This window comes from Astyanax mexicanus, chromosome 2, assembly GCF_023375975.1.
Source record: "Astyanax mexicanus isolate ESR-SI-001 chromosome 2, AstMex3_surface, whole genome shotgun sequence".
NCBI classification, from domain to species: Eukaryota; Metazoa; Chordata; class Actinopteri; order Characiformes; family Acestrorhamphidae; genus Astyanax; species Astyanax mexicanus.
In genome coordinates, this window is record NC_064409.1 from 44,273,386 (window position 1) to 44,285,692 (window position 12,307).

General features: G+C 38.2%; 1 protein-coding gene across 5 annotated transcripts in view; it reads left to right on the forward strand.

Moving 5' to 3' along the window:
- The first annotated feature begins 265 nt into the window (after positions 1–265).
- Positions 266–12,307, forward strand: part of peak1 (pseudopodium-enriched atypical kinase 1) — a 154,903-nt gene continuing 142,861 nt past the window's right edge. For 2 of the 5 annotated variants that reach the window (XM_022671638.2, XM_049474340.1), the window contains exon 1: positions 266–635. The gene's annotated coding sequence lies outside the window, so the exon portion shown is untranslated. Of the gene's footprint in view, positions 636–4,714; positions 4,779–12,307 lie in introns of all 5 variants that reach the window. The other 3 variants (XM_049474338.1, XM_049474339.1, XM_049474337.1) reach the window with 3 other exon arrangements.

The following is a 12,307-nucleotide window of genomic DNA, read 5'->3' on the forward strand; positions in this document are numbered from 1 at the left end:
TTTCAAAATGTAAATAAATAAAGAATATTTTTTTCTGTAATAGTATATGCAACCAACATTATATATAATAGATATAAAAAAACCTATTTTGTATAAAACATTAACACAACAGACCACTGAAAACACTGAGCGCGCGCCCGACATTCCAGCATGAATCTCGAAGCGAGACCGCCCTGCCCTCACCCAGCTACGTATGCGCGCTCCCGCGTGAGAGAGAGAGAGAGAGAGAGAGCGAACGAGCGCGAGCCGAAGAGAGAGAGAGAGAGAGAGAGAGAGAGAGAGAGAGAGAGAGAGAGAGTCAGAGCGCGCGCTCGCCGAAGGCTGAGCTCGAGCAGAGGCGAGTTTAACGGTGGAAATCTCGCCGGGAGTCCGAGCCGAGGTCCGGAGCTGCTCCGTGTGAGGAGAGCGGAGGCTGTGGAGGAGCGAGCGGCGCGGACACTCACCCCGCAGCTCCCCGGAGAACCGAGTAACTCCCTCAGTAACTCCACTAAACTACCCAAACTAACGGCGAGGAGCTGAAACTGAAGTTGGCGGATCTTCTGCGAGTTGGAGCGGACTGGAATTCCGCTTCCCTTCCGTCCCGAAGTTTCTGCGCGGTGTCAACACACACAGTAGGACTCCTCTGCTGAGTACGTGTGAGTGTGTTGTGCTGGGAGCTCTGTGTTTGTGTTTATTATGTGTGTTGTGCTGGTTTGTGAGCTCGTGTGTGTGGCTTTTTGACACAGTTGGTTAACGTTAGTTAATTAGTTAGTTTTCACACGGTCTCTAGCCCCTTTAGCCTCGTCAACCTTAAGACGCCGCTGTGCTGCTGGTTGTGTTTCTGGCGGCGTTTCTAGCTGTGTTGGGAGCAAGCTGAGATGTGGCGCAGAAAGAGTTAACAGCGAGTCTCTGACAAACACAGGGGGCATAGAGAAGAATGATGAACAATTTCAGCCTAAATTCTAGCAGCGGTACAAGTTCTAACCCGGGTTTTATCAGCAGAAACTCTCTCTTTAGATACATCACCTCTGACACATTCACTGTTACTTCCATACCTTTCATTTTCACCATTGTCATTTTCACCAGTTACATTAACTATCAGGATCACATATCCTTAACTCTGACTAATCTAATGCTACTATTGATTAACAAGTAATTCCAGTCTCTCTTATATGTACGTACATTTTTACTAGTGAAAACTCCAGTTACAGACATATACAGTCACTCTTTAATTAGTAAAAAATGGTCATTCCAGATTTCTACACTGTAATACTGGCTGGTAAAAAGTCTCAGTCCACATCTCTGTAAATCTGTCATTCTGACTAGTATGGTTAAATTAGGGCTGCAAAATAAAGGAAAAAAGCTTACTTTGCCAACTTTTAATTTTAACTGCTGTAAGTTGTATGTTGCAATGTTAAAAATACAATTTTCACCAGATCTCATCAGAAGTTTATACATTATATATAAAATATTTTTTATGTGTGCAGTTTTAAATCTCTATAATAGAATTATTTGAATAGAATTATTATTCTTTTTAGATACAGTAGGTTACCAGTCAAAAGTTTGGGCACACCCTATTCAGTGTTTTTTCCTCATTTAATGTATTTTCTCCATTGTGGAAATCATTGTAGGAACACATATGGAAATAAATTAAGTGTTTGGCCTCCACAACCCCCTGATCCAAACCCAACTGAGATGGTGATTTCGAATAAGCTGGAGCACAGCATGAATGAAAAGCAGCAACTATTGTTCAGCACCTCCAGGAACTCCTTCCAGACGCTGAGAAATCTATTCCAAAATACCAGTAGAGTGAAAATCTGCTATTAAAGCTATATGTGGCTACTTAAAAGAATCTAAAGTATAAAACATATTCTGGTTTATTTAATACTTTTTCTCGTAACATAATTCTGCATGTATATCCTGTATAGCTTTAATATAGTATTCAATATTAGATTTACAATGTAAAACATAATACAAATAAATAAAGAAAACACACTAAATAAGAAGAGTTGTATCCAATATTATGACTGGTACTGTATCTGTGACTGGAGTCATTACCAATAAAATGTAACTATATAAAAGAGAGAGTTAATTCCCATGAAAATCAATGGTAAAATCTGACTAGTAAAATTATAATACTGATGTCATCCTGGTAATATGACTAGTCATCATAGATCATCAGGTCTAATATTATTGTTATTAGTTGTATATACTTTATAGCTTGATTGTAAAATGGGAGAAAATAGCTAGTGAAGTCTAGTTTTATCTAGTTATAACTTTATTGAGTTAATTCTTGTATTGCTGGTATCAATTTAGGTATGAAATGGCTTGCTAGAAGTAAGACAGTGCGAGAGTTTCCTGCTTCACCATTCAGCCATTCTCCAACCTACAGAAACAAGTGTACTTCTCACTCAATCTCCTACCCACCCAGACATATGTTAAAGAGAAAGACTGCTCTTGACCAGAGAACTGATACAGTAAATGAGATCATGCTGATTTCCAGTCACATAAAGGTCCTTTTCATACACATATTCTGCCCAGAGAAGGCTCAGTCTTCTCAGTCTGTCATCATTACAGAAGGGGAGGGCTGGTAATGTTATTCTCTGAATGATTGTCTGTCTTTGTTTTGATCAGGACACAGCACCTGTCAACTGCACAGGCCTGCTGATGACAGACGGTGGTTATGTGGTTATGCCAGCGCCCCTGAAGCTGTTTGCGCTCGAGAGTGAATAAAGTAGAAAAATTTAAGCTTGCACTCCAGACCTGGCTGTCAGTGGAATTGCAGAAAACTCTCAGAAACCGGCGAACTGTTCAGCTGGCTGTGTGAAAATTGTCGCCGTCGGCTAGTAGTCTACCAGCTGAGTCATGATGTGAATGGATGTGTTATGACAGGTCTGATTAATGCAGGTGTTTACATCATTACCATGTTATGTGGAGCTGCTTCACCATGGCTTTGAGAAAGAGTGATCACTCATTTAGGTCATATTCTTCACCATAATTATTGTGCACATGGGCAGAGCGGGGGTCTCCAGTCCTTCTCCTGGAGAACTACTTTCCTGCAGACTGAGACATTGTCCTAATAGGCTTGTCATTACTTATTTTGTATATGTTGTCACAGATATAATTGCTATAAAATATATTTTATTGTAAATTTAAGATCATAATATGCCACTGATAGATTACCGGCGTAATAGCATAAAGATGCAACTACATGCTTTTAAAGAGCAAAACACTTTTTAATTATTAAGAAATTTACACTTCCAGTGCCTTTTAGTAGAAAATAATTAACTAAAAACCAATAAGTAATTTTAATTTTAAAAATAGTAACATATTGTTTAAAAAAATTATATTTATATATATATAATAATAATTATTATTATTATTATTTTATTATATTTTTTATTTTTTATTTTTTCCAAACAATGCATTGGTTTATAACTAAGTAGCAATGGAAATTAACCGATCTTTGGATTTTTTTTTTTTTTAATGTCAATGTTTATAAAGCCTTTGTCTGTAGTAAAGCAGTTTTGGAACAGATTGTGTTACTGCACTGTCTACTGCAGAATTTACATGCTTACACACAGCACATTCACACTTTTATTAATAAGTAGAAAAACACACAATCACAGAGAACTATCGAAAGTATGAGTCTTTTCTTTAGAGAAATTACAGATGGAGCCAGAGGGTGCTGAGTACTGTTTCCTACACATTCAAAAGACTCTCGGAAACTGGAGGTCTGGGTGACCCACATGGCAACACCAGCCTTTAGCTAAGTGTAACATTGGACTAACTATTAGTTTCAGCAAAGAAGAGACGACTATAAGAAGTTACTGTTAAGATGAGAAAATTAAAAAAGCAACGTGTCTGGACCATGCAACACTGCTACTGGAAAACAAAAAAAATAGGGGTGTACTAAAACTTGTGACCAGTAATGTATATGATGGTTTGATATCCTAAATTGATAAATATACTTTTTAAAAGTTGACATACTGACTAATTCACATTAATGGTCTTATCTTGCTAAGTAAAAACAATTGGCAATATCTAGGTCAGCAGCATGATTGTCATATATTTTGTGTGATAACTTGATAATCTAGTTATTCTTACAGGCCTAGACAGAGCTAATTCATTTGAGATCTCTAGCAATTCTTGGTTAGCTTAATGTGGTGTTTGTAGATCTGCAAGAAGGTAGCCAGTTCTTCACCAGCAGGGCTGAAGACCACTGATATGTATCCAGATCTACCCTTAGGTCCAACTACACTGTGCCTCCTAGGCTCTATCTCTCTGTTGTATGACTTCTTCTCTCTCAAGGCCATGGTCTGTTTGGGTGACCATGAGGCTTGAACTGACTGAGACATTAAACAGAGCTGTAGTTGTTGCTGTGATTATTTGTTGGTGTGAACGCAGGTAACCACATATTTGTGTGTTGTGGTGAACGATGGTGCAGTGTGGATGGCTGGCCATGATCCTGTAAGGGGTCTGTTATGTGACACCAGGCTGTTTGAACTTTCCCTGCCCTTCCTGCACCCTCTGCCCCTCTCTCAAAGCTTCAAGCCACAGAACAGGTGTGACCCAGGGGCCTGCAAGGGGGTGTGTGAGCACAAGTATGTAGAAGAGAGAGCAAAAGTAAGCAAATGAGTGTGCAGGGCCTCATGAACTCACAAACACATACTGTATATTCTGTTAATGGGATTAGAAAAGGTCTCTGTTTTACTCTTTTTTTTTTTTTGGACAGAAAAGCTGTTTAGTATCTCTAAGGGTTTACCAGAGGAATGGCAATGAATTAAACGTCTCAACAGGTCAGTGAAACGTAGCACTAGCTGATGTTGCCTGGATGTTAACTACTGTATCTGGTGTTTGCTGGATGTTAAACCACTGTAGCTGATGTTGCCAAGGTGGTATCTAAGTTAGCTGGATGTTATTTATGCTATCTGATGTCCGCTAGACAGTAACTACTGTAGCTGATGTCAGCTAAATGTTAACTACCCTAGCTGATGTCTGCTAAATGTTAACTACTCTAGCTGATGTTGACTGGATGTTAACTACTGTATCTGGTGTTTGCTGGATGTTTAACTACTGTAGCTGATGTTGGCTGGCTGGTAACCACTCTAGCTTATGTTGCTGAGATGGTATCTAAGTTAGCTGGATGTTATTTATGCTAGCTGATGTCCACTAGACAGTAACTACTGTAGCTGATGTCAGCTAAATGTTAACTACTCTAGCTGATGTTGACTGGATGTTAACTACTATATGTGGTGTTCGCTGGGTGTTTAACTATTATAGCTGGCTGGTAACCAGCCTATCTGATTTTGCCGAGATGGTATGTAAGATAGCTAGATGTTATTTATTCTAGCTGATGTCCACTAAATGTTAACTACCCTAGCTGAAGTTGGTGTTATCTTTAAAGTAACAGACTGTAATTTTTAGGAAAGAATGTGTAATTGCACAGAGCATGCTAAAAAGTACTTTTAAAACTTGAATTGTGGTGGAGTCTCATTTCAGAGTGCATAAATCTGCTGATTCTAGCGATGACTTTGTTATGCTATATTTTAGCTTGCTAGCTCTCTTTAGTTCTAATTCTGTGTTTCTTTGGTTGACAACACGCGAATGAGTAGATAAAGTCTGAGTTTGGCATTTTGATATCTCCATGTTTGAAATAGATCATGTATCAGCACCATTAGCAGCACCATGTTTGCCCAGGCAACCAGCAAAAGCTATTGTAACCAGAAAAGGTCCTGGAACCTACCATACACCATGTTTTTTGAATAAATTAATGTTGCTTTGTGGAGATGGTAGCAAAAAGAACATTAATGCTGTTTATTATAATATGTTGTTCTCACCACACTCAAGAACACTACTGTGTTCAAATTTAAAGAAAAAAATCTTAAGGAATGTTGCTTTAACATGCAGCCAACGTACGCTAAAGTAGTTAGCATTCTAGCAGACAGTTAGAGTAGATAACAGCCAGCCAACATCCAGCTAAAGTCAGCTAGAGTAGTTAACATTTAGATAACAACAGTTAGTGTAGTAACCATCTAGCTAATATCTGCTAGAATAGTTAACATCTAGCCAACATCAGGTAAGGTAAATAACATCTAGTTAACATTTAGCTAGGAGGAGTTATCCACTAGCCAACCTTAGCTAGAGTATTTATCATCTAGCTAACATCAGCTTGCATAGATAACATTTAGTCAACATTTGCTGGCATAGATTTAATCTAGAGTAGATAAACTACTTGCCAACCTTAGCTAGAGTAGGTATGAAAGCCAAAAACAGCTAAAGAAGAAAACATTAAGCTAACATCAGTCTAATTCCATTGTTTTTTATTTATTTTTAAATGTCTAGTTGTGCTCTCTAGTATAAATGAATGAAATGTAAGATGTTTTTTGTGAAAAATAAAAAAGTGCTTCAGTGATCCGGTATAACGGTGCATAAGTCCGGTGGAGGAGTGGAAGGGATAAAACTATAGGATTTCGGCTCTTGCTCATAAATATTCATACAAGCAAACATATCGCCTCTGATTGGCTAACAGCACTGTGAGGCAGCAAAATTAACAACATTTCAAAAAATGTTTTAAAATAGACATTTTTACACTAATAACAGTCTTTTCAATGTCATATGTTACTTTAAAATGTATATAATGCCCTGCTAAGTGCAGTTCAGCCACTGACCTAGTCTTAGAGTCTCTGTAAAACAGCAACTCCACCTTTAAACCCTAGCTAGAATAAAAAATAAAAAAAAAACATTAACTACTTTAGCTTAGGATGTCTCTGATGAAAGAGATGTGCAGATGTGTACATATAATCTGTGTGATCAGGTGTTCACTGATCAAATGAAATCGTTCTCAGAGATCTAATTTCATGCAAATTTTTAAATCCTAAATCCACGGAGCATCTTGATAAGTGCCTTTCTGCTGCACAGTATGTGGCATATGCTGATGCGGTCCCTATCCTTTCCAGAGGGAACTGGACGTAGTTGTCAGACAGTGAGAGATAGAAAGACCTCAGGCTAACAGGAACTGATTAAGAAAGCGGCAGGATGATCAGAGGATGTGGGACTTAAGTATTTTTAATATCAGTTATGAGTTACAACTTTTTAGTGAGCCCTTCTTTTACTACTTGTTTTTTGACAGATACTGTAGTTCCAGATACTGTAGCATCATTCAAGCAATACAGTGGAATAGATACATGTGATTATAGAAATATGGAAGGGGAAGTGTGTAATATGCAAGTGTGAAAACTCCTTAAACAGGCCTTACTTAATGTAATAATCCTTCATCAATTGAAAGTTGCATTTTTTGAGTTTGTCTTGCTACTGGGCTTCCCTTGCAACTGTCACTAAAAGTAAAAGAAGCATGTGTGCTGACATGGTAGTAGGTTTACCAGATTTTACATGAAAATGTATAGATCTGCCTAATTAGAGCCTGGTAAGCCAGATAAACTATTGCACTTGAGTTTTACCATGTTATGTTGGTCGCTGTTTAGGCTTTTGAATGTGGAAGCAGTGTGACGACAACATAGGATTACATACGTTGTTGTCCATTAAGCAGTATAGATGAACACCTGACTCTGCAGTAGCTCATTGATTTTACAGACACAGCACAGTGCTCAGCATGGTAATGTGATCCCAGATATCCAGAGCTGTTCCCAGAAACTGAAAAAAGAAACCAATAGAGGTGTTTGTTTTCCTGCATTTATTTATTTAGCTTGGAACAACTCCAAAAATATTCTGTTGGCAAATTAGAATTATGACAACAGGAAATAACTTACTTCAGGGTGGATAATGCAACTAATGCAAAATAACTTTGTTGATACACCAGGTGGAACAGATGAATGACTATAGTTACCCATCCACACAATTAAATCCCTGATTTAAGATGCATTAGAGACCTGGAAAATGGGAAAAGCCCTAATCTGTTTTATGCTGGAGCAGGCCAAGATTACACTGATATGCCAGAAGTCATTAGACAGGACTACTTTTGTGTCCTATGACACTTTTTTTTTTTACTGTATGTTTTTTGAAAGCTACCCACTGTCATTATCTATGCTCCAAACACTGGGAGGGTAAATACAACAACTGCCTACTTTTCAATTTCTACCAGCATTAGGCAGCCAATTAACACAAGATTATACCTCACAATATATACATGTGTGGGCATTTCAAGGTGTGCCACATTTTCATCAACAAAGTAGGTTCTTCAGTGCGAACAGTGATGACAACTGTGGGCATGTCTGTTTGTACAGGAGCAAAATGGCGGCCCCAAAAAGTGCACAATGATCTGCTGAGGAAACACTCACATTTATGATCTATTAGGCAGCATATGTTCACGCTAAAGAGCAAGTCACTGCCACTGTGCAACGTCCTCTGTTGATGACATATAATGTGATGTTTTGACGATTCCACTAAAACTGGTGGAAACATGGGCTGGTTTGCTGGACAGAACAGAACTTGTTTAAGAACCAGAGTTCTCATGGAAAAGCGCTCTGTATTATTGGTTATGTTTCTGCTCAGCAGACTTGATAACTTGTTAACTGTTGTTTCGAACATACTTTTTACTGGCTGGTGGTCGTTGCTAGGCTACAGAACACTATAAGGTGCGTTGATGCAGAGATTAATTCTAGAGTGCCGTTATTGGGACAAATCTCATTGTAATGTCTAACCTCACTAGGCTGATTTCAAAATAGTGCATCTCCTCTGACTTAGAGTTGTTTCTGACTCTCTGTCTCTCTTTCTGTTTCTCTGTATCACTCTCTTGCTGTGTCTCTTGCTCTCTGTCTCTCTCATTCTGTCTCTATTTGTTTTTTTTTCTCTGTCTCTCTCTGTCTCTTGCTCTGTGTCTCTCACTCTCCCTGTGTGTTTCTGTTTCTCTGTGTCTCTCTTTGTGTCTCCTGCTCTCTCTCTGTGTTTTTGTTTCTCTCGCTCTCTCTCTGGTTCACTCTCTTGCTCTTTCTCTCACTCTCTCTCTGTGTTTCTGTTTCTCTGTATCTCTCTCTCTTGTTCTGTGTCTATCACTTCTCTGTTTCTCTTTCTCTTGCTCTCACTCTGTTTCTCTCTCTGTCTCTTGCTCTCTCTCTGCGTTTCTGTTTCTCTGTATCTTTGTCTCTCTCTCTCTCTCTCTCTCTGTTTCTTTTTCTCTGTCCTTCTCTGTATCTCTCACTCTCTCTGTGTTTCTGTTTCTCTGTATTTCTTTCTGTTCTTGCTCTCTGTCTCTCGCTTTTTCTCTGTTTCTGTTTCTCTGTATCTCTGTCTCTTGCTCTCTGACTCTCTGTTTCTCTTTCTCTGTCCTTCTCTGTATCTCTCTGTGTCTCTCGCTCTCTCTCTGTGTTTCTGTTTCTCTGTATTTCTTTCTGTTCTTGCTCTCTGTCTCTTGCTCTCTTGGTCTCTCTTGCTCCCTTTCTCTGTTTCTGTTTCTCTGTCCTTCTCTGTATCTCTGTGTCTCTTGCTCTCTGACTATCTGTTTCTCTTTCTCTGTCATTCTCTGTATCTCTCTGTGTCTCTCGCTCTCTCTTTGTGTTTCTGTTTCTCTGTATTTCTTTCTGTTCTTGCTCTCTGTCTTTTACTCTCTTGGTCTTTCTTGCTCTCTTTCTCTGTTTCTGCTTCTCTGGATCTCTCTCTTTTTCTCTTTCTCTCTATTATTCCAAAATAATGGGAAATGAATGCCTGCCTCATTGTACTTTTCAGTGGCTGTGTGTGTGTGTGTGTGTGTGTATGTGTGTGTAGTCTCTGAGACATGCCCTATTGTAGAGTATGGATGGTTCGTCATCAAATCTGTGTCTCCTACGATTTCCATTCACTGATTAAAGATTTTATGGATCAGGATGTGTTTGGTGATTATTTAGGACAGCAGTGGATTCTGCTTCCCCTTAGTGCCTCACTGAGGTTTATAAAAAGTTTTGTTTTGGCAACATGGACATCTTTAATTATTAGCAAAACCACACTATATTTATGTGCTAGTGTTTTTGTGTACGAGTTCCAGAAAGTCTTCTTATCTTCTCTCTGCTTTTGGCTGCAGACACTGGCTGAGTTATTGAACTTGTGCCTGAGATCCTTTTTTTCCCTTTTTCCTTTCTTTCTTTTTTTTAAAGCAGTGTCCTCTTTCAGCTCCACACAGCCAGAGTTCAGCTTTCTACAGTTTCAGGGTGTTTATAACTAGGGTACATGTGTTCACCTTATTCATCAGTGTGATTTAAGAGCCTCTGTGCAGGTTGTTTAATGTAGCAGAGAAACACTGAGACTGACCTACAGAAATAAAGAGGGGGAACTTTCTCAGACTTCTCACCTGTCCTTAGTGTGTAAATCATACGGCTCTCTCACACAGACCTTTGTGTTTTTGCCATTGTGTGGGTGCCTGTTTGTAGAGCCTCATCTGTCTGGAAAGAAACGTCATCCTGAGATACTTGTTAGTACGATGTTTTTTTTTTCTACTCATTCTATTCTACAGTAGTTATATTATGCAGATCTCTTTATTCTGACCATTTTAAAGCAAACCAACACACATAGGATATTATGAGCACCCAAATATCCCTACTAATTTGTACAGTGTTCACATGACATAACTAGGCTGGAGGCACAGCGAACAAAACTACTTCTCAGCGTCAGTGTTGCTTAGTAAAGGTGTAATGGATCAAAGATCTCACGTATCAGATCTTGTTGCAGATTTTGAGATTTTCATGGACTGGATCAGTAAGAAAAAAAAGTATGACAAATTTATGTTTAAATTGTGTTTAATAAACTTAAAGAAATCTGTAGTGACAAGGATATTTATATTGGGGTTCTCCAGCTTTCCACTTTGTTACTGGTCCTTTCAGTAACCATGCCAGATTTCTGCTTGTGTGTTGTACAAAGTGTTGCACGTTGCGTTTTTTTGTACATATTATGCATCTGTAATGCACACACACTGCTCCTCTTGCAGGATAGAAGATTACGAAATGTATACCTTTTAAATGCATCACCCATCCCTAATTATCACATCAGGGTTCTACTTTTTTACAGTTTTTAGCAAAAAAAATGAACACCTTACTCATTTCCTATTATTTATCTACTAGAGACAGATTATATTATATTCTGTTACAAATCTGATATTTTTTTTAATATCTCAGTTAGGGGTGTTCCATATATCTTATGCAAAAAGTTTAATAAAGTTAAATTTTCATTTTGTTGCAGTAATGTGTTCTTGAAATATTTTTTTTTATTCAGTGTTTTGTCTTATCGCTAAAAGTATCATTGTTGTGAAAATACCATGAAAACATGATATTATAGGGCCATATTACCCACCCCTACAACCAATAAATGCATAATTGTTGGAATTAAGGAGTTTTGTGTCCTCTTCAGTAACACAGATGCCATAAACTATCATAGAGAATTGTTTTTGCGATATGTTGAGTATCGCAGAATCAGTGTACTTGTTGTGATTATGTTGTATTGTGATATGCCCTGTAATTCTCATTTCTTTATGTTCTGAATGGAAAAAAATATCAGAAGGAACCTTTATCTGTGACCTCGAAAAAAAGGTGCAGCATTTGACCGAGAGCCCATGAAAGAAAACACTGCGTTGCAATAGATTAGAAAACAGCTAATTTTATCAAATTGACTTTACATGTTTCTCCTGACTGGAACATCACTGTCCATAGGATTGTAGATCTAAGATGGCTTTAATAAATTGCAGAAATAAAAGGGTTGTGTTTGGAAAAAAGTGGTAAAAAACATTAAGAGACATAGAAAACTGTGTATGGAGGGCAAGCTTTGATCTTTGCCAATAGTGGTGTTACTAAACACTGATTTAATAACGTGTCAGAACTGTTAGACATGCCAGTATATTATTTTTAATAGTTTCTGCAGAGAGAGATATATACTTCTAATATACTACTACACAATATGTGCTGAAAACGTTTTATATACAGGTAGTTATATATGGATGATGGCACATATGTTAATTTTGATGAAGTCATATAAGTATTCAGAGTGAGTTGTGTGGCGTTACATAAAGTTATGTTGGATTGTGTGGGAAGTGGTAATTTGTGCTTGTGAAATGGCAGGTGTTCTGCTTGACCTGCCTTATCGTATTCACACTAGTTAGAGAACCAGGACAAGAATAGACACAAACAGTCAGATATATCACTCCCAGTGTGTTCTGTAGATGCTGTGAAAAGAAGTTGCAGGCTGAGTTACTCAAAGAAAGAGAAACATATTCAGAGAAGCCATTGTCATACTGTGGGAGAGTTTGGCCTCAGGTGTTTGGTATGTGATATGCATCTCCCACGCCAGACCTTCACCCACTCTTAGAGTCAGGTTTAAGTATAGACCTAAGGCCATAGAGACACAAACACAC